At 30.2% G+C, this 22,703-nt stretch overlaps 24 non-coding genes across 24 annotated transcripts; all 24 read left to right on the top strand.

The window, feature by feature from the left end:
* The first annotated feature begins 804 nt into the window (after positions 1-804).
* Positions 805-876, top strand: TRNAC-GCA (transfer RNA cysteine (anticodon GCA)). The gene has a single exon. It is a non-coding gene; the product is annotated as a tRNA-Cys (tRNA).
* An 854-nt stretch (positions 877-1,730) lies between these two features.
* TRNAC-GCA (transfer RNA cysteine (anticodon GCA)) lies at positions 1,731-1,802 on the top strand. Its single transcript has one exon. It is a non-coding gene; the product is annotated as a tRNA-Cys (tRNA).
* Positions 1,803-2,662: 860 nt separating this feature from the next.
* Positions 2,663-2,734, top strand: TRNAC-GCA (transfer RNA cysteine (anticodon GCA)). Its single transcript has one exon. It is a non-coding gene; the product is annotated as a tRNA-Cys (tRNA).
* Positions 2,735-3,596: 862 nt separating this feature from the next.
* Positions 3,597-3,668, top strand: TRNAC-GCA (transfer RNA cysteine (anticodon GCA)). The gene has a single exon. It is a non-coding gene; the product is annotated as a tRNA-Cys (tRNA).
* Positions 3,669-4,526: 858 nt separating this feature from the next.
* Positions 4,527-4,598, top strand: TRNAC-GCA (transfer RNA cysteine (anticodon GCA)). The gene has a single exon. It is a non-coding gene; the product is annotated as a tRNA-Cys (tRNA).
* Positions 4,599-5,448: 850 nt separating this feature from the next.
* Positions 5,449-5,520, top strand: TRNAC-GCA (transfer RNA cysteine (anticodon GCA)). Its single transcript has one exon. It is a non-coding gene; the product is annotated as a tRNA-Cys (tRNA).
* An 854-nt stretch (positions 5,521-6,374) lies between these two features.
* On the top strand, positions 6,375-6,446 carry TRNAC-GCA (transfer RNA cysteine (anticodon GCA)). The gene has a single exon. It is a non-coding gene; the product is annotated as a tRNA-Cys (tRNA).
* Positions 6,447-7,307: 861 nt separating this feature from the next.
* TRNAC-GCA (transfer RNA cysteine (anticodon GCA)) lies at positions 7,308-7,379 on the top strand. Its single transcript has one exon. It is a non-coding gene; the product is annotated as a tRNA-Cys (tRNA).
* Positions 7,380-8,233: 854 nt separating this feature from the next.
* Positions 8,234-8,305, top strand: TRNAC-GCA (transfer RNA cysteine (anticodon GCA)). Its single transcript has one exon. It is a non-coding gene; the product is annotated as a tRNA-Cys (tRNA).
* Positions 8,306-9,163: 858 nt separating this feature from the next.
* Positions 9,164-9,235, top strand: TRNAC-GCA (transfer RNA cysteine (anticodon GCA)). Its single transcript has one exon. It is a non-coding gene; the product is annotated as a tRNA-Cys (tRNA).
* Positions 9,236-10,095: 860 nt separating this feature from the next.
* Positions 10,096-10,167, top strand: TRNAC-GCA (transfer RNA cysteine (anticodon GCA)). The gene has a single exon. It is a non-coding gene; the product is annotated as a tRNA-Cys (tRNA).
* An 864-nt stretch (positions 10,168-11,031) lies between these two features.
* Positions 11,032-11,103, top strand: TRNAC-GCA (transfer RNA cysteine (anticodon GCA)). Its single transcript has one exon. It is a non-coding gene; the product is annotated as a tRNA-Cys (tRNA).
* An 859-nt stretch (positions 11,104-11,962) lies between these two features.
* TRNAC-GCA (transfer RNA cysteine (anticodon GCA)) lies at positions 11,963-12,034 on the top strand. Its single transcript has one exon. It is a non-coding gene; the product is annotated as a tRNA-Cys (tRNA).
* An 858-nt stretch (positions 12,035-12,892) lies between these two features.
* TRNAC-GCA (transfer RNA cysteine (anticodon GCA)) lies at positions 12,893-12,964 on the top strand. The gene has a single exon. It is a non-coding gene; the product is annotated as a tRNA-Cys (tRNA).
* Positions 12,965-13,822: 858 nt separating this feature from the next.
* On the top strand, positions 13,823-13,894 carry TRNAC-GCA (transfer RNA cysteine (anticodon GCA)). The gene has a single exon. It is a non-coding gene; the product is annotated as a tRNA-Cys (tRNA).
* Positions 13,895-14,759: 865 nt separating this feature from the next.
* TRNAC-GCA (transfer RNA cysteine (anticodon GCA)) lies at positions 14,760-14,831 on the top strand. Its single transcript has one exon. It is a non-coding gene; the product is annotated as a tRNA-Cys (tRNA).
* Positions 14,832-15,689: 858 nt separating this feature from the next.
* TRNAC-GCA (transfer RNA cysteine (anticodon GCA)) lies at positions 15,690-15,761 on the top strand. Its single transcript has one exon. It is a non-coding gene; the product is annotated as a tRNA-Cys (tRNA).
* Positions 15,762-16,623: 862 nt separating this feature from the next.
* Positions 16,624-16,695, top strand: TRNAC-GCA (transfer RNA cysteine (anticodon GCA)). Its single transcript has one exon. It is a non-coding gene; the product is annotated as a tRNA-Cys (tRNA).
* Positions 16,696-17,554: 859 nt separating this feature from the next.
* On the top strand, positions 17,555-17,626 carry TRNAC-GCA (transfer RNA cysteine (anticodon GCA)). Its single transcript has one exon. It is a non-coding gene; the product is annotated as a tRNA-Cys (tRNA).
* Positions 17,627-18,487: 861 nt separating this feature from the next.
* TRNAC-GCA (transfer RNA cysteine (anticodon GCA)) lies at positions 18,488-18,559 on the top strand. Its single transcript has one exon. It is a non-coding gene; the product is annotated as a tRNA-Cys (tRNA).
* Positions 18,560-19,419: 860 nt separating this feature from the next.
* Positions 19,420-19,491, top strand: TRNAC-GCA (transfer RNA cysteine (anticodon GCA)). Its single transcript has one exon. It is a non-coding gene; the product is annotated as a tRNA-Cys (tRNA).
* Positions 19,492-20,353: 862 nt separating this feature from the next.
* TRNAC-GCA (transfer RNA cysteine (anticodon GCA)) lies at positions 20,354-20,425 on the top strand. The gene has a single exon. It is a non-coding gene; the product is annotated as a tRNA-Cys (tRNA).
* An 851-nt stretch (positions 20,426-21,276) lies between these two features.
* On the top strand, positions 21,277-21,348 carry TRNAC-GCA (transfer RNA cysteine (anticodon GCA)). Its single transcript has one exon. It is a non-coding gene; the product is annotated as a tRNA-Cys (tRNA).
* Positions 21,349-22,118: 770 nt separating this feature from the next.
* Positions 22,119-22,190, top strand: TRNAC-GCA (transfer RNA cysteine (anticodon GCA)). Its single transcript has one exon. It is a non-coding gene; the product is annotated as a tRNA-Cys (tRNA).
* The last annotated feature ends 513 nt before the right edge of the window (positions 22,191-22,703 follow it).

Raw genomic sequence — 22,703 nt, 5'->3', positions numbered from 1 at the left:
GATTTAGAACCGTATGAAGTTGAATTCATGTTTTCTTTATATGAATACTAGTTAAGAAATGCAGCAAAAAGTTTGAGAAATTTTGCCTGTAAAGAAATCTACAAAAGATATATAAAGCACATTGGAAGACTATAAAACTGAGAATTTACTTGTGATATAAAAATTAATGAGTGTTTCTCTGTACTTGTTGTATTAGTTTGTTATTTTTAACAAATAAAAATGTATATCAATGTAAAAAAGGCACAACAACATAAAACTGTGCAAATAGATTTCAGGTTTTATGAGGGAAAAAAAAAAAAAAAAAAAAAAAAAAAGAGTTTAGGTCTTTTAATATTGGGGGTATATCTCAGTGGTAGACAGTTAGACTGCAGATCAAGAGATCTTTGGTTTAACTCCAAGTGCCCCCTGAAGATGTGTTTACAATGGATTAATAATACTGTACATGATTTCTTACCTACATATTTATGCAAGCTTTTGAACCATGTGAAGTTGAATTCATGTTTTTGTGCTTTCTTAAAGCACATTGGTAGACTCTAAAACTAAGATTTGACTGGTAAAATAAAAATTCCTGAGAGTTCCTCTGTACTTTTTGCTAAAGTTAATTATTTTGAACAAAGAAAAATGCATATCAAAGTAAAAAAACACAACCATATATAAACTGAAGAAAATTTCAGGTTTCATGTTAAAAAAGAAGAGTTTACATTTTTCAAATATAGGTGGCATAGCTTAGTGGTAGAGCATTTGAACATTTTTCAGATTGCATGTTGAAAAAAAAAAATTGAGCGTTTGCATTTTTCGAATATAGGGGGTATAGCTCAGTGGTAGAGCATTTGACTGCAGATCAAGAGGTCCTTGGTTCAACTCCAAGTGCCCCCTGAAGGTACATTTTCAACAGATTAAAAATACATGCTTCGCTACCTATATATTTATACTAGATTTAGAACCGTATGAAGTTGAATTCATGTTTTCTTTATATGAATACTAGTTAAGAAATGCAGCAAAAAGTTTGAGAAATTTTGCCTGTAAAGAAATCTACAAAAGATATATAAAGCACATTGGAAGACTATAAAACTGAGAATTTACTTGTGATATAAAAATTACTGAGTGTTTCTCTGTACTTGTTGTATTAGTTTGTTACTTTTAACAAATAAAAATGTATATCAATGTAAAAAAGGCACAACAACATAAAACTGTGCAAATAGATTTCAGGTTTTATGAGGGAAAAAAAAAAAAAAAAAAAGAGTTTAGGTCTTTTAATATTAGGGGGTATATCTCAGTGGTAGACAGTTAGACTGCAGATCAAGAGATCTTTGGTTTAACTCAAAGTGCCCCCTGAAGGTGCGTTTACAATGGATTAATAATACTGTACATGATTTCTTACCTACATATTTATGCAAGCTTTTGAACCATGTGAAGTTGAATTCATGTTTTTGTGCTTTCTTAAAGCACATTGGTAGACTCTAAAACTAAGATTTGACTGGTAAAATAAAAATTCCTGAGAGTTCCTCTGTACTTTTTGCTAAAGTTAATTATTTTTAACAAAGAAAAATGCATATCAAAGTAAAAAAACACAACCATATATAAACTGAAGAAAATTTCAGGTTTCATGTTAAAAAAGAAGAGTTTACATTTTTCAAATATAGGTGGCATAGCTTAGTGGTAGAGCATTTGAACATTTTTCAGATTGCATGTTGAAAAAAAAAATTGAGCGTTTGCATTTTTCAAATATAGGGGGTATAGCTCAGTGGTAGAGCATTTGACTGCAGATCAAGAGGTCCTTGGTTCAACTCCGAGTGCCTCCTGAAGGTACATTTTCAACAGATTAAAAATACATGCTTCGCTACCTATATATTTATACTAGATTTAGAACCGTATGAAGTTGAATTCATGTTTTCTTTATATGAATACTAGTTAAGAAATGCAGCAAAAAGTTTGAGAAATTTTGCCTGTAAAGAAATCTACAAAAGATATATAAAGCACATTGGAAGACTATAAAACTGAGAATTTACTTGTGATATAAAAATTACTGAGTGTTTCTCTGTACTTGTTGTATTAGTTTGTTACTTTTAACAAATAAAAATGTATATCAATGTAAAAAAGGCACAACAACATAAAACTGTGCAAATAGATTTCCGGTTTTATGAGGGAATAAAAAAAAAAAAAAAAAAAAAAGAGTTTAGGTCTTTTAATATTAGGGGGTATATCTCATTGGTAGACAGTTAGACTGCAGATCAAGAGATCTTTGGTTTAACTCAAAGTGCCCCCTGAAGGTGCGTTTACAATGTATTAATAATACTGTACATGATTTCTTACCTACATATTTATGCAAGCTTTTGAACCTTGTGAAGTTGAATTCATGTTTTTGTGCTCTCTTAAAGCACATTGGTAGACTCTAAAACTAAGATTTGACTGGTAAAATAAAAATTCCTGAGAGTTCCTCTGTACTTTTTGCTAAAGTTAATTATTTTTAACAAAGAAAAATGCATATCAAAGTAAAAAAACACAACCATATATAAACTGAAGAAAATTTCAGGTTTCATGTTAAAAAAGAAGAGTTTACATTTTTCAAATATAGGTGGCATAGCTTAGTGGTAGAGCATTTGAACATTTTTCAGATTGCATGTTGAAAAAAAAAATTGAGCGTTTGCATTTTTCAAATATAGGGGGTATAGCTCAGTGGTAGAGCATTTGACTGCAGATCAAGAGGTCCTTGGTTCAACTCCGAGTGATCCCTGAAGGTACATTTTCAACAGATTAAAAATACATGCTTCGCTACCTATATATTTATACTAGATTTAGAACCGTATGAAGTTGAATTCATGTTTTCTTTATATGAATACTAGTTAAGAAATGCAGCAAAAAGTTTGAGAAATTTTGCCTGTAAAGAAATCTACAAAAGATATATAAAGCACATTGGAAGACTATAAAACTGAGAATTTACTTGTGATATAAAAATTAATGAGTGTTTCTCTGTACTTGTTGTATTAGTTTGTTATTTTTAACAAATAAAAATGTATATCAATGTAAAAAAGGCACAACAACATAAAACTGTGCAAATAGATTTCAGGTTTTATGAGGGAAAAAAAAAAAAAAAAAAAAAAAAAAAGAGTTTAGGTCTTTTAATATTGGGGGTATATCTCAGTGGTAGACAGTTAGACTGCAGATCAAGAGATCTTTGGTTTAACTCCAAGTGCCCCCTGAAGATGCGTTTACAATGGATTAATAATACTGTACATGATTTCTTACCTACATATTTATGCAAGCTTTTGAACCATGTGAAGTTGAATTCATGTTTTTGTGCTTTCTTAAAGCACATTGGTAGACTCTAAAACTAAGATTTGACTGGTAAAATAAAAATTCCTGAGAGTTCCTCTGTACTTTTTGCTAAAGTTAATTATTTTGAACAAAGAAAAATGCATATCAAAGTAAAAAAACACAACCATATATAAACTGAAGAAAATTTCAGGTTTCATGTTAAAAAAGAAGAGTTTACATTTTTCAAATATAGGTGGCATAGCTTAGTGGTAGAGCATTTGAACATTTTTCAGATTGCATGTTGAAAAAAAAAAATTGAGCGTTTGCATTTTTTGAATATAGGGGGTATAGCTCAGTGGTAGAGCATTTGACTGCAGATCAAGAGGTCCTTGGTTCAACTCCAAGTGCCCCCTGAAGGTACATTTTCAACAGATTAAAAATACATGCTTCGCTACCTATATATTTATACTAGATTTAGAACCGTATGAAGTTGAATTCATGTTTTCTTTATATGAATACTAGTTAAGAAATGCAGCAAAAAGTTTGAGAAATTTTGCCTGTAAAGAAATCTACAAAAGATATATAAAGCACATTGGAAGACTATAAAACTGAGAATTTACTTGTGATATAAAAATTACTGAGTGTTTCTCTGTACTTGTTGTATTAGTTTGTTACTTTTAACAAATAAAAATGTATATCAATGTAAAAAAGGCACAACAACATAAAACTGTGCAAATAGATTTCAGGTTTTATGAGGGAAAAAAAAAAAAAAAAAAAAAAAGAGTTTAGGTCTTTTAATATTAGGGGGTATATCTCAGTGGTAGACAGTTAGACTGCAGATCAAGAGATCTTTGGTTTAACTAAAAGTGCCCCCTGAAGGTGCGTTTACAATGGATTAATAATACTGTACATGATTTCTTGCCTACATATTTATGCAAGCTTTTGAACCATGTGAAGTTGAATTCATGTTTTTGTGCTTTCTTAAAGCACATTGGTAGACTCTAAAACTAAGATTTGATTGGTAAAATAAAAATTCCTGAGAGTTCCTCTGTACTTTTTGCTAAAGTTAATTATTTTGAACAAAGAAAAATGCATATCAAAGTAAAAAAACACAACCATATATAAACTGAAGAAAATTTCAGGTTTCATGTTAAAAAAGAAGAGTTTACATTTTTCAAATATTGTTGGCATAGCTTAGTGGTAGAGCATTTGAACATTTTTCAGATTGCATGTTGAAAAAAAAAATTGAGCGTTTGCATTTTTCAAATATAGGAGGTATAGCTCAGTGGTAGAGCATTTGACTGCAGATCAAGAGGTCCTTGGTTCAACTCCGAGTGCCCCCTGAAGGTACATTTTCAACAGATTAAAAATACATGCTTCGCTACCTATATCTTTATACTAGATTTAGAACCGTATGAAGTTGAATTCATGTTTTCTTTATATGAATACTAGTTAAGAAATGCAGCAAAAAGTTTGAGAAATTTTGCCTGTAAAGAAATCTACAAAAGATATATAAAGCACATTGGAAGACTATAAAACTGAGAATTTACTTGTGATATAAAAATTAATGAGTGTTTCTCTGTACTTGTTGTATTAGTTTGTTATTTTTAACAAATAAAAATGTATATCAATGTAAAAAAGGCACAACAACATAAAACTGTGCAAATAGATTTCAGGTTTTATGAGGGAAAAAAAAAAAAAAAGAGTTTAGGTCTTTTAATATTGGGGGTATATCTCAGTGGTAGACAGTTAGACTGCAGATCAAGAGATCTTTGGTTTAACTCCAAGTGCCCCCTGAAGATGCGTTTACAATGGATTAATAATACTGTACATGATTTCTTACCTACATATTTATGCAAGCTTTTGAACCATGTGAAGTTGAATTCATGTTTTTGTGCTTTCTTAAAGCACATTGGTAGACTCTAAAACTAAGATTTGACTGGTAAAATAAAAATTCCTGAGAGTTCCTCTGTACTTTTTGCTAAAGTTAATTATTTTGAACAAAGAAAAATGCATATCAAAGTAAAAAAACACAACCATATATAAACTGAAGAAAATTTCAGGTTTCATGTTAAAAAAGAAGAGTTTACATTTTTCAAATATAGGTGGCATAGCTTAGTGGTAGAGCATTTGAACATTTTTCAGATTGCATGTTGAAAAAAAAAAATTGAGCGTTTGCATTTTTTGAATATAGGGGGTATAGCTCAGTGGTAGAGCATTTGACTGCAGATCAAGAGGTCCTTGGTTCAACTCCAAGTGCCCCCTGAAGGTACATTTTCAACAGATTAAAAATACATGCTTCGCTACCTATATATTTATACTAGATTTAGAACCGTATGAAGTTGAATTCATGTTTTCTTTATATGAATACTAGTTAAGAAATGCAGCAAAAAGTTTGAGAAATTTTGCCTGTAAAGAAATCTACAAAAGATATATAAAGCACATTGGAAGACTATAAAACTGAGAATTTACTTGTGATATAAAAATTACTGAGTGTTTCTCTGTACTTGTTGTATTAGTTTGTTACTTTTAACAAATAAAAATGTATATCAATGTAAAAAAGGCACAACAACATAAAACTGTGCAAATAGATTTCAGGTTTTATGAGGGAAAAAAAAAAAAAAAAAAAAGAGTTTAGGTCTTTTAATATTAGGGGGTATATCTCAGTGGTAGACAGTTAGACTGCAGATAAAGAGATCTTTGGTTTAACTCAAAGTGCCCCCTGAAGGTGCGTTTACAATGGATTAATAATACTGTACATGATTTCTTACCTACATATTTATGCAAGCTTTTGAACCTTGTGAAGTTGAATTCATGTTTTTGTGCTTTCTTAAAGCACATTGGTAGACTCTAAAACTAAGATTTGACTGGTAAAATAAAAATTCCTGAGAGTTCCTCTGTACTTTTTGCTAAAGTTAATTATTTTTAACAAAGAAAAATGCATATCAAAGTAAAAAAACACAACCATATATAAACTGAAGAAAATTTCAGGTTTCATGTTAAAAAAGAAGAGTTTACATTTTTCAAATATAGGTGGCATAGCTTAGTGGTAGAGCATTTGAACATTTTTCAGATTGCATGTTGAAAAAAAAATTGAGCGTTTGCATTTTTTGAATATAGGGGGTATAGCTCAGTGGTAGAGCATTTGACTGCAGATCAAGAGGTCCTTGGTTCAACTCCAAGTGCCCCCTGAAGGTACATTTTCAACAGATTAAAAATACATGCTTCGCTACCTATATATTTATACTAGATTTAGAACCGTATGAAGTTGAATTCATGTTTTCTTTATATGAATACTAGTTAAGAAATGCAGCAAAAAGTTTGAGAAATTTTGCCTGTAAAGAAATCTACAAAAGATATATAAAGCACATTGGAAGACTATAAAACTGAGAATTTACTTGTGATATAAAAATTAATGAGTGTTTCTCTGTACTTGTTGTATTAGTTTGTTATTTTTAACAAATAAAAATGTATATCAATGTAAAAAAGGCACAACAACATAAAACTGTGCAAATAGATTTCAGGTTTTATGAGGGAAAAAAAAAAAAAAAAAAAAAAAAAAGAGTTTAGGTCTTTTAATATTGGGGGTATATCTCAGTGGTAGACAGTTAGACTGCAGATCAAGAGATCTTTGGTTTAACTCCAAGTGCCCCCTGAAGATGCGTTTACAATGGATTAATAATACTGTACATGATTTCTTACCTACATATTTATGCAAGCTTTTGAACCATGTGAAGTTGAATTCATGTTTTTGTGCTTTCTTAAAGCACATTGGTAGACTCTAAAACTAAGATTTGACTGGTAAAATAAAAATTCCTGAGAGTTCCTCTGTACTTTTTGCTAAAGTTAATTATTTTGAACAAAGAAAAATGCATATCAAAGTAAAAAAACACAACCATATATAAACTGAAGAAAATTTCAGGTTTCATGTTAAAAAAGAAGAGTTTACATTTTTCAAATATAGGTGGCATAGCTTAGTGGTAGAGCATTTGAACATTTTTCAGATTGCATGTTGAAAAAAAAAAATTGAGCGTTTGCATTTTTCGAATATAGGGGGTATAGCTCAGTGGTAGAGCATTTGACTGCAGATCAAGAGGTCCTTGGTTCAACTCCAAGTGCCCCCTGAAGGTACATTTTCAACAGATTAAAAATACATGCTTCGCTACCTATATATTTATACTAGATTTAGAACCGTATGAAGTTGAATTCATGTTTTCTTTATATGAATACTAGTTAAGAAATGCAGCAAAAAGTTTGAGAAATTTTGCCTGTAAAGAAATCTACAAAAGATATATAAAGCACATTGGAAGACTATAAAACTGAGAATTTACTTGTGATATAAAAATTACTGAGTGTTTCTCTGTACTTGTTGTATTAGTTTGTTACTTTTAACAAATAAAAATGTATATCAATGTAAAAAAGGCACAACAACATAAAACTGTGCAAATAGATTTCAGGTTTTATGAGGGAAAAAAAAAAAAAAAAAAAGAGTTTAGGTCTTTTAATATTGGGGGTATATCTCAGTGGTAGACAGTTAGACTGCAGATCAAGAGATCTTTGGTTTAACTCCAAGTGCCCCCTGAAGATGCGTTTACAATGGATTAATAATACTGTACATGATTTCTTACCTACATATTTATGCAAGCTTTTGAACCATGTGAAGTTGAATTCATGTTTTTGTGCTTTCTTAAAGCACATTGGTAGACTCTAAAACTAAGATTTGACTGGCAAAATAAAAATTCCTGAGAGTTCCTCTGTACTTTTTGCTAAATTTAATTATTTTGAACAAAGAAAAATGCATATCAAAGTAAAAAAACACAACCATATATAAACTGAAGAAAATTTCAGGTTTCATGTTAAAAAAGAAGAGTTTACATTTTTCAAATATAGGTGGCATAGCTTAGTGGTAGAGCATTTGAACATTTTTCAGATTGCATGTTGAAAAAAAAAAATTGAGCGTTTGCATTTTTCAAATATAGGGGGTATAGCTCAGTGGTAGAGCATTTGACTGCAGGTCAAGAGATCCTTGGTTCAACTCCAAGTGACCCCTGAAGGTACATTTTCAACAGATTAAAAATACATGCTTCGCTACCTATATATTTATACTAGATTTAGAACCGTATGAAGTTGAATTCATGTTTTCTTTATATGAATACTAGTTAAGAAATGCAGCAAAAAGTTTGAGAAATTTTACCTGTAAAGAAATCTACAAAAGATATATAAAGCACATTGGAAGACTATAAAACTGAGAATTTACTTGTGATATAAAAATTACTCAGTGTTTCTCTGTACTTGTTGTATTAGTTTGTTACTTTTAACAAATAAAAATGTATATCAATGTAAAAAAGGCACAACAACATAAAACTGTGCAAATAGATTTCAGGTTTTATGAGGGAAAAAAAAAAAAAAAAAAAAAAAGAGTTTAGGTCTTTTAATATTAGGGGGTATATCTCAGTGGTAGACAGTTAGACTGCAGATCAAGAGATCTTTGGTTTAACTCAAAGTGCCCCCTGAAGGTGCGTTTACAATGGATTAATAATACTGTACATGATTTCTTACCTACATATTTATGCAAGCTTTTGAACCTTGTGAAGTTGAATTCATGTTTTTGTGCTTTCTTAAAGCACATTGGTAGACTCTAAAACTAAGATTTGATTGGTAAAATAAAAATTCCTGAGAGTTCCTCTGTACTTTTTGCTAAAGTTAATTATTTTGAACAAAGAAAAATGCATATCAAAGTAAAAAAACACAACCATATATAAACTGAAGAAAATTTCAGGTTTCATGTTAAAAAAGAAGAGTTTACATTTTTCAAATATAGGTGGCATAGCTTAGTGGTAGAGCATTTGAACATTTTTCAGATTGCATGTTGAAAAAAAAAATTGAGCGTTTGCATTTTTCAAATATAGGAGGTATAGCTCAGTGGTAGAGCATTTGACTGCAGATCAAGAGGTCCTTGGTTCAACTCCGAGTGCCCCCTGAAGGTACATTTTCAACAGATTAAAAATACATGCTTCGCTACCTATATCTTTATACTAGATTTAGAACCGTATGAAGTTGAATTCATGTTTTCTTTATATGAATACTAGTTAAGAAATGCAGCAAAAAGTTTGAGAAATTTTGCCTGTAAAGAAATCTACAAAAGATATATAAAGCACATTGGAAGACTATAAAACTGAGAATTTACTTGTGATATAAAAATTAATGAGTGTTTCTCTGTACTTGTTGTATTAGTTTGTTATTTTTAACAAATAAAAATGTATATCAATGTAAAAAAGGCACAACAACATAAAACTGTGCAAATAGATTTCAGGTTTTATGAGGGAGAAAAAAAAAAAAAAAAAAAAAAAAGAGTTTAGGTCTTTTAATATTGGGGGTATATCTCAGTGGTAGACAGTTAGACTGCAGATCAAGAGATCTTTGGTTTAACTCCAAGTGCCCCCTGAAGGTGCGTTTACAATGGATTAATAATACTGTACATGATTTCTTACCTACATATTTATGCAAGCTTTTGAACCTTGTGAAGTTGAATTCATGTTTTTGTGCTTTCTTAAAGCACATTGGTAGACTCTAAAACTAAGATTTGACTGGTAAAATAAAAATTCCTGAGAGTTCCTCTGTACTTTTTGCTAAAGTTAATTATTTTTAACAAAGAAAAATGCATATCAAAGTAAAAAAACACAACCATATATAAACTGAAGAAAATTTCAGGTTTCATGTTAAAAAAGAAGAGTTTACATTTTTCAAATATAGGTGGCATAGCTTAGTGGTAGAGCATTTGAACATTTTTCAGATTGCATGTTGAAAAAAAAAATTGAGCGTTTGCATTTTTCAAATATAGGGGGTATAGCTCAGTGGTAGAGCATTTGACTGCAGATCAAGAGGTCCTTGGTTCAACTCCGAGTGCCCCCTGAAGGTACATTTTCAACAGATTAAAAATACATGCTTCGCTACCTATATATTTATACTAGATTTAGAACCGTATGAAGTTGAATTCATGTTTTCTTTATATGAATACTAGTTAAGAAATGCAGCAAAAAGTTTGAGAAATTTTGCCTGTAAAGAAATCTACAAAAGATATATAAAGCACATTGGAAGACTATAAAACTGAGAATTTACTTGTGATATAAAAATTAATGAGTGTTTCTCTGTACTTGTTGTATTAGTTTGTTATTTTTAACAAATAAAAATGTATATCAATGTAAAAAAGGCACAACAACATAAAACTGTGCAAATAGATTTCAGGTTTTATGAGGGAAAAAAAAAAAAAAAAAAAAAAAAAAAAAGAGTTTAGGTCTTTTAATATTGGGGGTATATCTCAGTGGTAGACAGTTAGACTGCAGATCAAGAGATCTTTGGTTTAACTCCAAGTGCCCCCTGAAGATGCGTTTACAATGGATTAATAATACTGTACATGATTTCTTACCTACATATTTATGCAAGCTTTTGAACCATGTGAAGTTGAATTCATGTTTTTGTGCTTTCTTAAAGCACATTGGTAGACTCTAAAACTAAGATTTGACTGGTAAAATAAAAATTCCTGAGAGTTCCTCTGTACTTTTTGCTAAAGTTAATTATTTTGAACAAAGAAAAATGCATATCAAAGTAAAAAAACACAACCATATATAAACTGAAGAAAATTTCAGGTTTCATGTTAAAAAAGAAGAGTTTACATTTTTCAAATATAGGTGGCATAGCTTAGTGGTAGAGCATTTGAACATTTTTCAGATTGCATGTTGAAAAAAAAAAATTGAGCGTTTGCATTTTTCGAATATAGGGGGTATAGCTCAGTGGTAGAGCATTTGACTGCAGATCAAGAGGTCCTTGGTTCAACTCCAAGTGCCCCCTGAAGGTACATTTTCAACAGATTAAAAATACATGCTTCGCTACCTATATATTTATACTAGATTTAGAACCGTATGAAGTTGAATTCATGTTTTCTTTATATGAATACTAGTTAAGAAATGCAGCAAAAAGTTTGAGAAATTTTGCCTGTAAAGAAATCTACAAAAGATATATAAAGCACATTGGAAGACTATAAAACTGAGAATTTACTTGTGATATAAAAATTAATGAGTGTTTCTCTGTACTTGTTGTATTAGTTTGTTATTTTTAACAAATAAAAATGTATATCAATGTAAAAAAGGCACAACAACATAAAACTGTGCAAATAGATTTCAGGTTTTATGAGGGAAAAAAAAAAAAAAAAAAAAAAAAGAGTTTAGGTCTTTTAATATTGGGGGTATATCTCAGTGGTAGACAGTTAGACTGCAGATCAAGAGATCTTTGGTTTAACTCCAAGTGCCCCCTGAAGATGCGTTTACAATGGATTAATAATACTGTACATGATTTCTTACCTACATATTTATGCAAGCTTTTGAACCATGTGAAGTTGAATTCATGTTTTTGTGCTTTCTTAAAGCACATTGGTAGACTCTAAAACTAAGATTTGACTGGTAAAATAAAAATTCCTGAGAGTTCCTCTGTACTTTTTGCTAAAGTTAATTATTTTGAACAAAGAAAAATGCATATCAAAGTAAAAAAACACAACCATATATAAACTGAAGAAAATTTCAGGTTTCATGTTAAAAAAGAAGAGTTTACATTTTTCAAATATAGGTGGCATAGCTTAGTGGTAGAGCATTTGAACATTTTTCAGATTGCATGTTGAAAAAAAAAAATTGAGCGTTTGCATTTTTCCAATATAGGGGGTATAGCTCAGTGGTAGAGCATTTGACTGCAGATCAAGAGGTCCTTGGTTCAACTCCAAGTGCCCCCTGAAGGTACATTTTCAACATATTAAAAATACATGCTTCGCTACCTATATATTTATACTAGATTTAGAACCGTATGAAGTTGAATTCATGTTTTCTTTATATGAATACTAGTTAAGAAATGCAGCAAAAAGTTTGAGAAATTTTGCCTGTAAAGAAATCTACAAAAGATATATAAAGCACATTGGAAGACTATAAAACTGAGAATTTACTTGTGATATAAAAATTACTGAGTGTTTCTCTGTACTTGTTGTATTAGTTTGTTACTTTTAACAAATAAAAATGTATATCAATGTAAAAAAGGCACAACAACATAAAACTGTGCAAATAGATTTCAGGTTTTATGAGGGAAAAAAAAAAAAAAAAAAAAAAAGAGTTTAGGTCTTTTAATATTGGGGGTATATCTCAGTGGTAGACAGTTAGACTGCAGATCAAGAGATCTTTGGTTTAACTCCAAGTGCCCCCTGAAGATGCGTTTACAATGGATTAATAATACTGTACATGATTTCTTACCTACATATTTATGCAAGCTTTTGAACCATGTGAAGTTGAATTCATGTTTTTGTGCTTTCTTAAAGCACATTGGTAGACTCTAAAACTAAGATTTGACTGGCAAAATAAAAATTCCTGAGAGTTCCTCTGTACTTTTTGCTAAAGTTAATTATTTTGAACAAAGAAAAATGCATATCAAAGTAAAAAAACACAACCATATATAAACTGAAGAAAATTTCAGGTTTCATGTTAAAAAAGAAGAGTTTACATTTTTCAAATATAGGTGGCATAGCTTAGTGGTAGAGCATTTGAACATTTTTCAGATTGCATGTTGAAAAAAAAAAATTGAGCGTTTGCATTTTTCAAATATAGGGGGTATAGCTCAGTGGTAGAGCATTTGACTGCAGGTCAAGAGATCCTTGGTTCAACTCCAAGTGACCCCTGAAGGTACATTTTCAACATATTAAAAATACATGCTTCGCTACCTATATATTTATACTAGATTTAGAACCGTATGAAGTTGAATTCATGTTTTCTTTATATGAATACTAGTTAAGAAATGCAGCAAAAAGTTTGAGAAATTTTACCTGTAAAGAAATCTACAAAAGATATATAAAGCACATTGGAAGACTATAAAACTGAGAATTTACTTGTGATATAAAAATTACTCAGTGTTTCTCTGTACTTGTTGTATTAGTTTGTTACTTTTAACAAATAAAAATGTATATCAATGTAAAAAAGGCACAACAACATAAAACTGTGCAAATAGATTTCAGGTTTTATGAGGGAAAAAAAAAAAAAAAAAAAAAAAGAGTTTAGGTCTTTTAATATTAGGGGGTATATCTCAGTGGTAGACAGTTAGACTGCAGATCAAGAGATCTTTGGTTTAACTCAAAGTGCCCCCTGAAGGTGCGTTTACAATGGATTAATAATACTGTACATGATTTCTTACCTACATATTTATGCAAGCTTTTGAACCTTGTGAAGTTGAATTCATGTTTTTGTGCTTTCTTAAAGCACATTGGTAGACTCTAAAACTAAGATTTGATTGGTAAAATAAAAATTCCTGAGAGTTCCTCTGTACTTTTTGCTAAAGTTAATTATTTTTAACAAAGAAAAATGCATATCAAAGTAAAAAAACACAACCATATATAAACTGAAGAAAATTTCAGGTTTCATGTTAAAAAAGAAGAGTTTACATTTTTCAAATATAGGTGGCATAGCTTAGTGGTAGAGCATTTGAACATTTTTCAGATTGCATGTTGAAAAAAAAAATTGAGCGTTTGCATTTTTCAAATATAGGGGGTATAGCTCAGTGGTAGAGCATTTGACTGCAGATCAAGAGGTCCTTGGTTCAACTCCGAGTACCCCCTGAAGGTACATTTTCAACAGATTAAAAATACATGCTTCGCTACCTATATATTTATACTAGATTTAGAACCGTATGAAGTTGAATTCATGTTTTCTTTATATGAATACTAGTTAAGAAATGCAGCAAAAAGTTTGAGAAATTTTGCCTGTAAAGAAATCTACAAAAGATATATAAAGCACATTGGAAGACTATAAAACTGAGAATTTACTTGTGATATAAAAATTAATGAGTGTTTCTCTGTACTTGTTGTATTAGTTTGTTATTTTTAACAAATAAAAATGTATATCAATGTAAAAAAGGCACAACAACATAAAACTGTGCAAATAGATTTCAGGTTTTATGAGGGAAAAAAAAAAAAAAAAAAAAAAAAAAAAAAGAGTTTAGGTCTTTTAATATTGGGGGTATATCTCAGTGGTAGACAGTTAGACTGCAGATCAAGAGATCTTTGGTTTAACTCCAAGTGCCCCCTGAAGATGCGTTTACAATGGATTAATAATACTGTACATGATTTCTTACCTACATATTTATGCAAGCTTTTGAACCATGTGAAGTTGAATTCATGTTTTTGTGCTTTCTTAAAGCACATTGGTAGACTCTAAAACTAAGATTTGACTGGTAAAATAAAAATTCCTGAGAGTTCCTCTGTACTTTTTGCTAAAGTTAATTATTTTGAACAAAGAAAAATGCATATCAAAGTAAAAAAACACAACCATATATAAACTGAAGAAAATTTCAGGTTTCATGTTAAAAAAGAAGAGTTTACATTTTTCAAATATAGGTGGCATAGCTTAGCGGTAGAGCATTTGAACATTTTTCAGATTGCATGTTGAAAAAAAAAAATTGAGCGTTTGCATTTTTCGAATATAGGGGGTATAGCTCAGTGGTAGAGCATTTGACTGCAGATCAAGAGGTCCTTGGTTCAACTCCAAGTGCCCCCTGAAGGTACATTTTCAACAGATTAAAAATTCATGCTTCGCTACCTATATATTTATACTAGATTTAGAACCGTATGAAGTTGAATTCATGTTTTCTTTATATGAATACTAGTTAAGAAATGCAGCAAAAAGTTTGAGAAATTTTGCCTGTAAAGAAATCTACAAAAGATATATAAAGCACATTGGAAGACTATAAAACTGAGAATTTACTTGTGATATAAAAATTACTGAGTGTTTCTCTGTACTTGTTGTATTAGTTTGTTACTTTTAACAAATAAAAATGTATATCAATGTAAAAAAGGCACAACAACATAAAACTGTGCAAATAGATTTCAGGTTTTATGAGGGAAAAAAAAAAAAAAAAAAAAAAAGAGTTTAGGTCTTTTAATATTAGGGGGTATATCTCAGTGGTAGACAGTTAGACTGCAGATCAAGAGATCTTTGGTTTAACTCAAAGTGCCCCCTGAAGGTGCGTTTACAATGGATTAATAATACTGTACATGATTTCTTACCTACATATTTATGCAAGCTTTTGAACCATGTGAAGTTGAATTCATGTTTTTGTGCTTTCTTAAAGCACATTGGTAGACTCTAAAACTAAGATTTGATTGGTAAAATAAAAATTCCTGAGAGTTCCTCTGTACTTTTTGCTAAAGTTAATTATTTTGAACAAAGAAAAATGCATATCAAAGTAAAAAAACACAACCATATATAAACTGAAGAAAATTTCAGGTTTCATGTTAAAAAAGAAGAGTTTACATTTTTCAAATATAGGTGGCATAGCTTAGTGGTAGAGCATTTGAACATTTTTCAGATTGCATGTTGAAAAAAAAAATTGAGCGTTTGCATTTTTCAAATATAGGGGGTATAGCTCAGTGGTAGAGCATTTGACTGCAGATCAAGAGGTCCTTGGTTCAACTCCGAGTGCCCCCTGAAGGTACATTTTCAACAGATTAAAAATACATGCTTCGCTACCTATATATTTATACTAGATTTAGAACCGTATGAAGTTGAATTCATGTTTTCTTTATATGAATACTAGTTAAGAAATGCAGCAAAAAGTTTGAGAAATTTTGCCTGTAAAGAAATCTACAAAAGATATATAAAGCACATTGGAAGACTATAAAACTGAGAATTTACTTGTGATATAAAAATTAATGAGTGTTTCTCTGTACTTGTTGTATTAGTTTGTTATTTTTAACAAATAAAAATGTATATCAATGTAAAAAAGGCACAACAACATAAAACTGTGCAAATAGATTTCAGGTTTTATGAGGGAGAAAAAAAAAAAAAAAAAAAAAAAAAGAGTTTAGGTCTTTTAATATTGGGGGTATATCTCAGTGGTAGACAGTTAGACTGCAGATCAAGAGATCTTTGGTTTAACTCCAAGTGCCCCCTGAAGATGCGTTTACAATGGATTAATAATACTGTACATGATTTCTTACCTACATATTTATGCAAGCTTTTGAACCATGTGAAGTTGAATTCATGTTTTTGTGCTTTCTTAAAGCACATTGGTAGACTCTAAAACTAAGATTTGACTGGTAAAATAAAAATTCCTGAGAGTTCCTCTGTACTTTTTGCTAAAGTTAATTATTTTGAACAAAGAAAAATGCATATCAAAGTAAAAAAACACAACCATATATAAACTGAAGAAAATTTCAGGTTTCATGTTAAAAAAGAAGAGTTTACATTTTTCAAATATAGGTGGCATAGCTTAGTGGTAGAGCATTTGAACATTTTTCAGATTGCATGTTGAAAAAAAAAAATTGAGCGTTTGCATTTTTCGAATATAGGGGGTATAGCTCAGTGGTAGAGCATTTGACTGCAGATCAAGAGGTCCTTGGTTCAACTCCAAGTGCCCCCTGAAGGTACATTTTCAACAGATTAAAAATACATGCTTCGCTACCTATATATTTATACTAGATTTAGAACCGTATGAAGTTGAATTCATGTTTTCTTTATATGAATACTAGTTAAGAAATGCAGCAAAAAGTTTGAGAAATTTTGCCTGTAAAGAAATCTACAAAAGATATATAAAGCACATTGGAAGACTATAAAACTGAGAATTTACTTGTGATATAAAAATTACTGAGTGTTTCTCTGTACTTGTTGTATTAGTTTGTTACTTTTAACAAATAAAAATGTATATCAATGTAAAAAAGGCACAACAACATAAAACTGTGCAAATAGATTTCAGGTTTTATGAGGGAAAAAAAAAAAAAAAAAAAAAAAAGAGTTTAGGTCTTTTAATATTAGGGGGTATATCTCAGTGGTAGACAGTTAGACTGCAGATCAAGAGATCTTTGGTTTAACTCAAAGTGCCCCCTGAAGGTGCGTTTACAATGGATTAATAATACTGTACATGATTTCTTACCTACATATTTATGCAAGCTTTTGAACCATGTGAAGTTGAATTCATGTTTTTGTGCTTTCTTAAAGCACATTGGTAGACTCTAAAACTAAGATTTGATTGGTAAAATAAAAATTCCTGAGAGTTCCTCTGTACTTTTTGCTAAAGTTAATTATTTTTAACAAAGAAAAATGCATATCAAAGTAAAAAAACACAACCATATATAAACTGAAGAAAATTTCAGGTTTCATGTTAAAAAAGAAGAGTTTACATTTTTCAAATATAGGTGGCATAGCTTAGTGGTAGAGCATTTGAACATTTTTCAGATTGCATGTTGAAAAAAAAAATTGAGCGTTTGCATTTTTCAAATATAGGGGGTATAGCTCAGTGGTAGAGCATTTGACTGCAGATCAAGAGGTCCTTGGTTCAACTCCGAGTGCCCCCTGAAGGTACATTTTCAACAGATTAAAAATACATGCTTCGCTACCTATATATTTATACTAGATTTAGAACCGTATGAAGTTGAATTCATGTTTTCTTTATATGAATACTAGTTAAGAAATGCAGCAAAAAGTTTGAGAAATTTTGCCTGTAAAGAAATCTACAAAAGATATATAAAGCACATTGGAAGACTATAAAACTGAGAATTTACTTGTGATATAAAAATTAATGAGTGTTTCTCTGTACTTGTTGTATTAGTTTGTTATTTTTAACAAATAAAAATGTATATCAATGTAAAAAAGGCACAACAACATAAAACTGTGCAAATAGATTTCAGGTTTTATGAGGGAAAAAAAAAAAAAAAAAAAAAAAAAAGAGTTTAGGTCTTTTAATATTGGGGGTATATCTCAGTGGTAGACAGTTAGACTGCAGATCAAGAGATCTTTGGTTTAACTCCAAGTGCCCCCTGAAGATGCGTTTACAATGGATTAATAATACTGTACATGATTTCTTACCTACATATTTATGCAAGCTTTTGAACCATGTGAAGTTGAATTCATGTTTTTGTGCTTTCTTAAAGCACATTGGTAGACTCTAAAACTAAGATTTGACTGGTAAAATAAAAATTCCTGAGAGTTCCTCTGTACTTTTTGCTAAAGTTAATTATTTTGAACAAAGAAAAATGCATATCAAAGTAAAAAAACACAACCATATATAAACTGAAGAAAATTTCAGGTTTCATGTTAAAAAAGAAGAGTTTACATTTTTCAAATATAGGTGGCATAGCTTAGTGGTAGAGCATTTGAACATTTTTCAGATTGCATGTTGAAAAAAAAAAATTGAGCGTTTGCATTTTTCGAATATAGGGGGTATAGCTCAGTGGTAGAGCATTTGACTGCAGATCAAGAGGTCCTTGGTTCAACTCCAAGTGCCCCCTGAAGGTACATTTTCAACAGATTAAAAATACATGCTTCGCTACCTATATATTTATACTAGATTTAGAACCGTATGAAGTTGAATTCATGTTTTCTTTATATGAATACTAGTTAAGAAATGCAGCAAAAAGTTTGAGAAATTTTGCCTGTAAAGAAATCTACAAAAGATATATAAAGCACATTGGAAGACTATAAAACTGAGAATTTACTTGTGATATAAAAATTACTGAGTGTTTCTCTGTACTTGTTGTATTAGTTTGTTACTTTTAACAAATAAAAATGTATATCAATGTAAAAAAGGCACAACAACATAAAACTGTGCAAATAGATTTCAGGTTTTATGAGGGAAAAAAAAAAAAAAAAAAAAAAAAAGAGTTTAGGTCTTTTAATATTAGGGGGTATATCTCAGTGGTAGACAGTTAGACTGCAGATCAAGAGATCTTTGGTTTAACTCAAAGTGCCCCCTGAAGGTGCGTTTACAATGGATTAATAATACTGTACATGATTTCTTACCTACATATTTATGCAAGCTTTTGAACCATGTGAAGTTGAATTCATGTTTTTGTGCTTTCTTAAAGCACATTGGTAGACTCTAAAACTAAGATTTGATTGGTAAAATAAAAATTCCTGAGAGTTCCTCTGTACTTTTTGCTAAAGTTAATTATTTTGAACAAAGAAAAATGCATATCAAAGTAAAAAAACACAACCATATATAAACTGAAGAAAATTTCAGGTTTCATGTTAAAAAAGAAGAGTTTACATTTTTCAAATATAGGTGGCATAGCTTAGTGGTAGAGCATTTGAACATTTTTCAGATTGCATGTTGAAAAAAAAAATTGAGCGTTTGCATTTTTCAAATATAGGGGGTATAGCTCAGTGGTAGAGCATTTGACTGCAGATCAAGAGGTCCTTGGTTCAACTCCGAGTGCCCCCTGAAGGTACATTTTCAACAGATTAAAAATACATGCTTCGCTACCTATATATTTATACTAGATTTAGAACCGTATGAAGTTGAATTCATGTTTTCTTTATATGAATACTAGTTAAGAAATGCAGCAAAAAGTTTGAGAAATTTTGCCTGTAAAGAAATCTACAAAAGATATATAAAGCACATTGGAAGACTATAAAACTGAGAATTTACTTGTGATATAAAAATTAATGAGTGTTTCTCTGTACTTGTTGTATTAGTTTGTTATTTTTAACAAATAAAAATGTATATCAATGTAAAAAAGGCACAACAACATAAAACTGTGCAAATAGATTTCAGGTTTTATGAGGGAAAAAAAAAAAAAAAAAAAAAAAAAAAGAGTTTAGGTCTTTTAATATTGGGGGTATATCTCAGTGGTAGACAGTTAGACTGCAGATCAAGAGATCTTTGGTTTAACTCCAAGTGCCCCCTGAAGATGCGTTTACAATGGATTAATAATACTGTACATGATTTCTTACCTACATATTTATGCAAGCTTTTGAACCATGTGAAGTTGAATTCATGTTTTTGTGCTTTCTTAAAGCACATTGGTAGACTCTAAAACTAAGATTTGACTGGTAAAATAAAAATTCCTGAGAGTTCCTCTGTACTTTTTGCTAAAGTTAATTATTTTGAACAAAGAAAAATGCATATCAAAGTAAAAAAACACAACCATATATAAACTGAAGAAAATTTCAGGTTTCATGTTAAAAAAGAAGAGTTTACATTTTTCAAATATAGGTGGCATAGCTTAGTGGTAGAGCATTTGAACATTTTTCAGATTGCATGTTGAAAAAAAAAAATTGAGCGTTTGCATTTTTCGAATATAGGGGGTATAGCTCAGTGGTAGAGCATTTGACTGCAGATCAAGAGGTCCTTGGTTCAACTCCAAGTGCCCCCTGAAGGTACATTTTCAACAGATTAAAAATACATGCTTCGCTACCTATATATTTATACTAGATTTAGAACCGTATGAAGTTGAATTCATGTTTTCTTTATATGAATACTAGTTAAGAAATGCAGCAAAAAGTTTGAGAAATTTTGCCTGTAAAGAAATCTACAAAAGATATATAAAGCACATTGGAAGACTATAAAACTGAGAATTTACTTGTGATATAAAAATTACTCAGTGTTTCTCTGTACTTGTTGTATTAGTTTGTTACTTTTAACAAATAAAAATGTATATCAATGTAAAAAAGGCACAACAACATAAAACTGTGCAAATAGATTTCCGGTTTTATGAGGGAAAAAAAAAAAAAAAAGAGTTTAGGTCTTTTAATATTAGGGGGTATATCTCAGTGGTAGACAGTTAGACTGCAGATCAAGAGATCTTTGGTTTAGCTCAAAGTGCCCCCTGAAGGTGCGTTTACAATGGATTAATAATACTGTACATGATTTCTTACCTACATATTTATGCAAGCTTTTGAACCTTGTGAAGTTGAATTCATGTTTTTGTGCTTTCTTAAAGCACATTGGTAGACTCTAAAACTAAGATTTGACTGTTAAAATAAAAATTCCTGAGAGTTCCTCTGTACTTTTTGCTAAAGTTAATTATTTTTAACAAAGAAAAATGCATATCAAAGTAAAAAAACACAACCATATATAAACTGAAGAAAATTTCAGGTTTCATGTTAAAAAAGAAGAGTTTACATTTTTCAAATATAGGTGGCATAGCTTAGTGGTAGAGCATTTGAACATTTTTCAGATTGCATGTTGAAAAAAAAAATTGAGCTTTTGCATTTTTCAAATATAGGGGGAATAGCTCAGTGGTAGAGCATTTGACTGCATATCAAGAGGTCCTTGGTTCAACTCCGAGTAACCCCTGAAGGTACATTTTCAACAGATTAAAAATACATGCTTCGCTACCTATATATTTATACTAGATTTAGAACCGTATGAAGTTGAATTCATGTTTTCTTTATATGAATACTAGTTAAGAAATGCAGCAAAAAGTTTGAGAAATTTTGCCTGTAAAGAAATCTACAAAAGATATATAAAGCACATTGGAAGACTATAAAACGGAGAATTTACTTGTGATATAAAAATTAATGAGTGTTTCTCTGTACTTGTTGTATTAGTTTGTTATTTTTAACAAATAAAAATGTATATCAATGTAAAAAAGGCACAACAACATAAAACTGTGCAAATAGATTTCAGGTTTTATGAGGGAAAAAAAAAAAAAAAAAAAAAAAAGAGTTTAGGTCTTTTAATATTGGGGGTATATCTCAGTGGTAGACAGTTAGACTGCAGATCAAGAGATCTTTGGTTTAACTCCAAGTGCCCCCTGAAGATGCGTTTACAATGGATTAATAATACTGTACATGATTTCTTACCTACATATTTATGCAAGCTTTTGAACCATGTGAAGTTGAATTCATGTTTTTGTGCTTTCTTAAAGCACATTGGTAGACTCTAAAACTAAGATTTGACTGGTAAAATAAAAATTCCTGAGAGTTCCTCTGTACTTTTTGCTAAAGTTAATTATTTTGAACAAAGAAAAATGCATATCAAAGTAAAAAAACACAACCATATATAAACTGAAGAAAATTTCAGGTTTCATGTTAAAAAAGAAGAGTTTACATTTTTCAAATATAGGTGGCATAGCTTAGTGGTAGAGCATTTGACTGCAGATCAAGAGGTCCTTGGTTCAACTCCAAGTGCCCCCTGAAGGTACATTTTCAACAGATTAAAAATACATGCTTCGCTACCTATATATTTATACTAGATTTAGAACCGTATGAAGTTGAATTCATGTTTTCTTTATATGAATACTAGTTAAGAAATGCAGCAAAAAGTTTGAGAAATTTTGCCTGTAAAGAAATCTACAAAAGATATATAAAGCACATTGGAAGACTATAAAACTGAGAATTTACTTGTGATATAAAAATTACTCAGTGTTTCTCTGTACTTGTTGTATTAGTTTGTTACTTTTAACAAATAAAAATGTATATCAATGTAAAAAAGGCACAACAACATAAAACTGTGCAAATAGATTTCCGGTTTTATGAGGGAAAAAAAAAAAAAAAAAGAGTTTAGGTCTTTTAATATTAGGGGGTATATCTCAGTGGTAGACAGTTAGACTGCAGATCAAGAGATCTTTGGTTTAACTCAAAGTGCCCCCTGAAGGTGCGTTTACAATGGATTAATAATATTGTACATGATTTCTTACCTACATATTT

This window comes from Dendrobates tinctorius, unplaced genomic scaffold, assembly GCF_039654945.1.
Source record: "Dendrobates tinctorius isolate UK_male_01 unplaced genomic scaffold, ASM3965494v1 ptg000008l, whole genome shotgun sequence".
Lineage (NCBI taxonomy): Eukaryota > Metazoa > Chordata > Amphibia > Anura > Dendrobatidae > Dendrobates > Dendrobates tinctorius.
The sequence above is the reverse complement of the archived record's forward strand: the minus strand, read 5'-3'. Positions and strand labels throughout refer to the sequence as shown.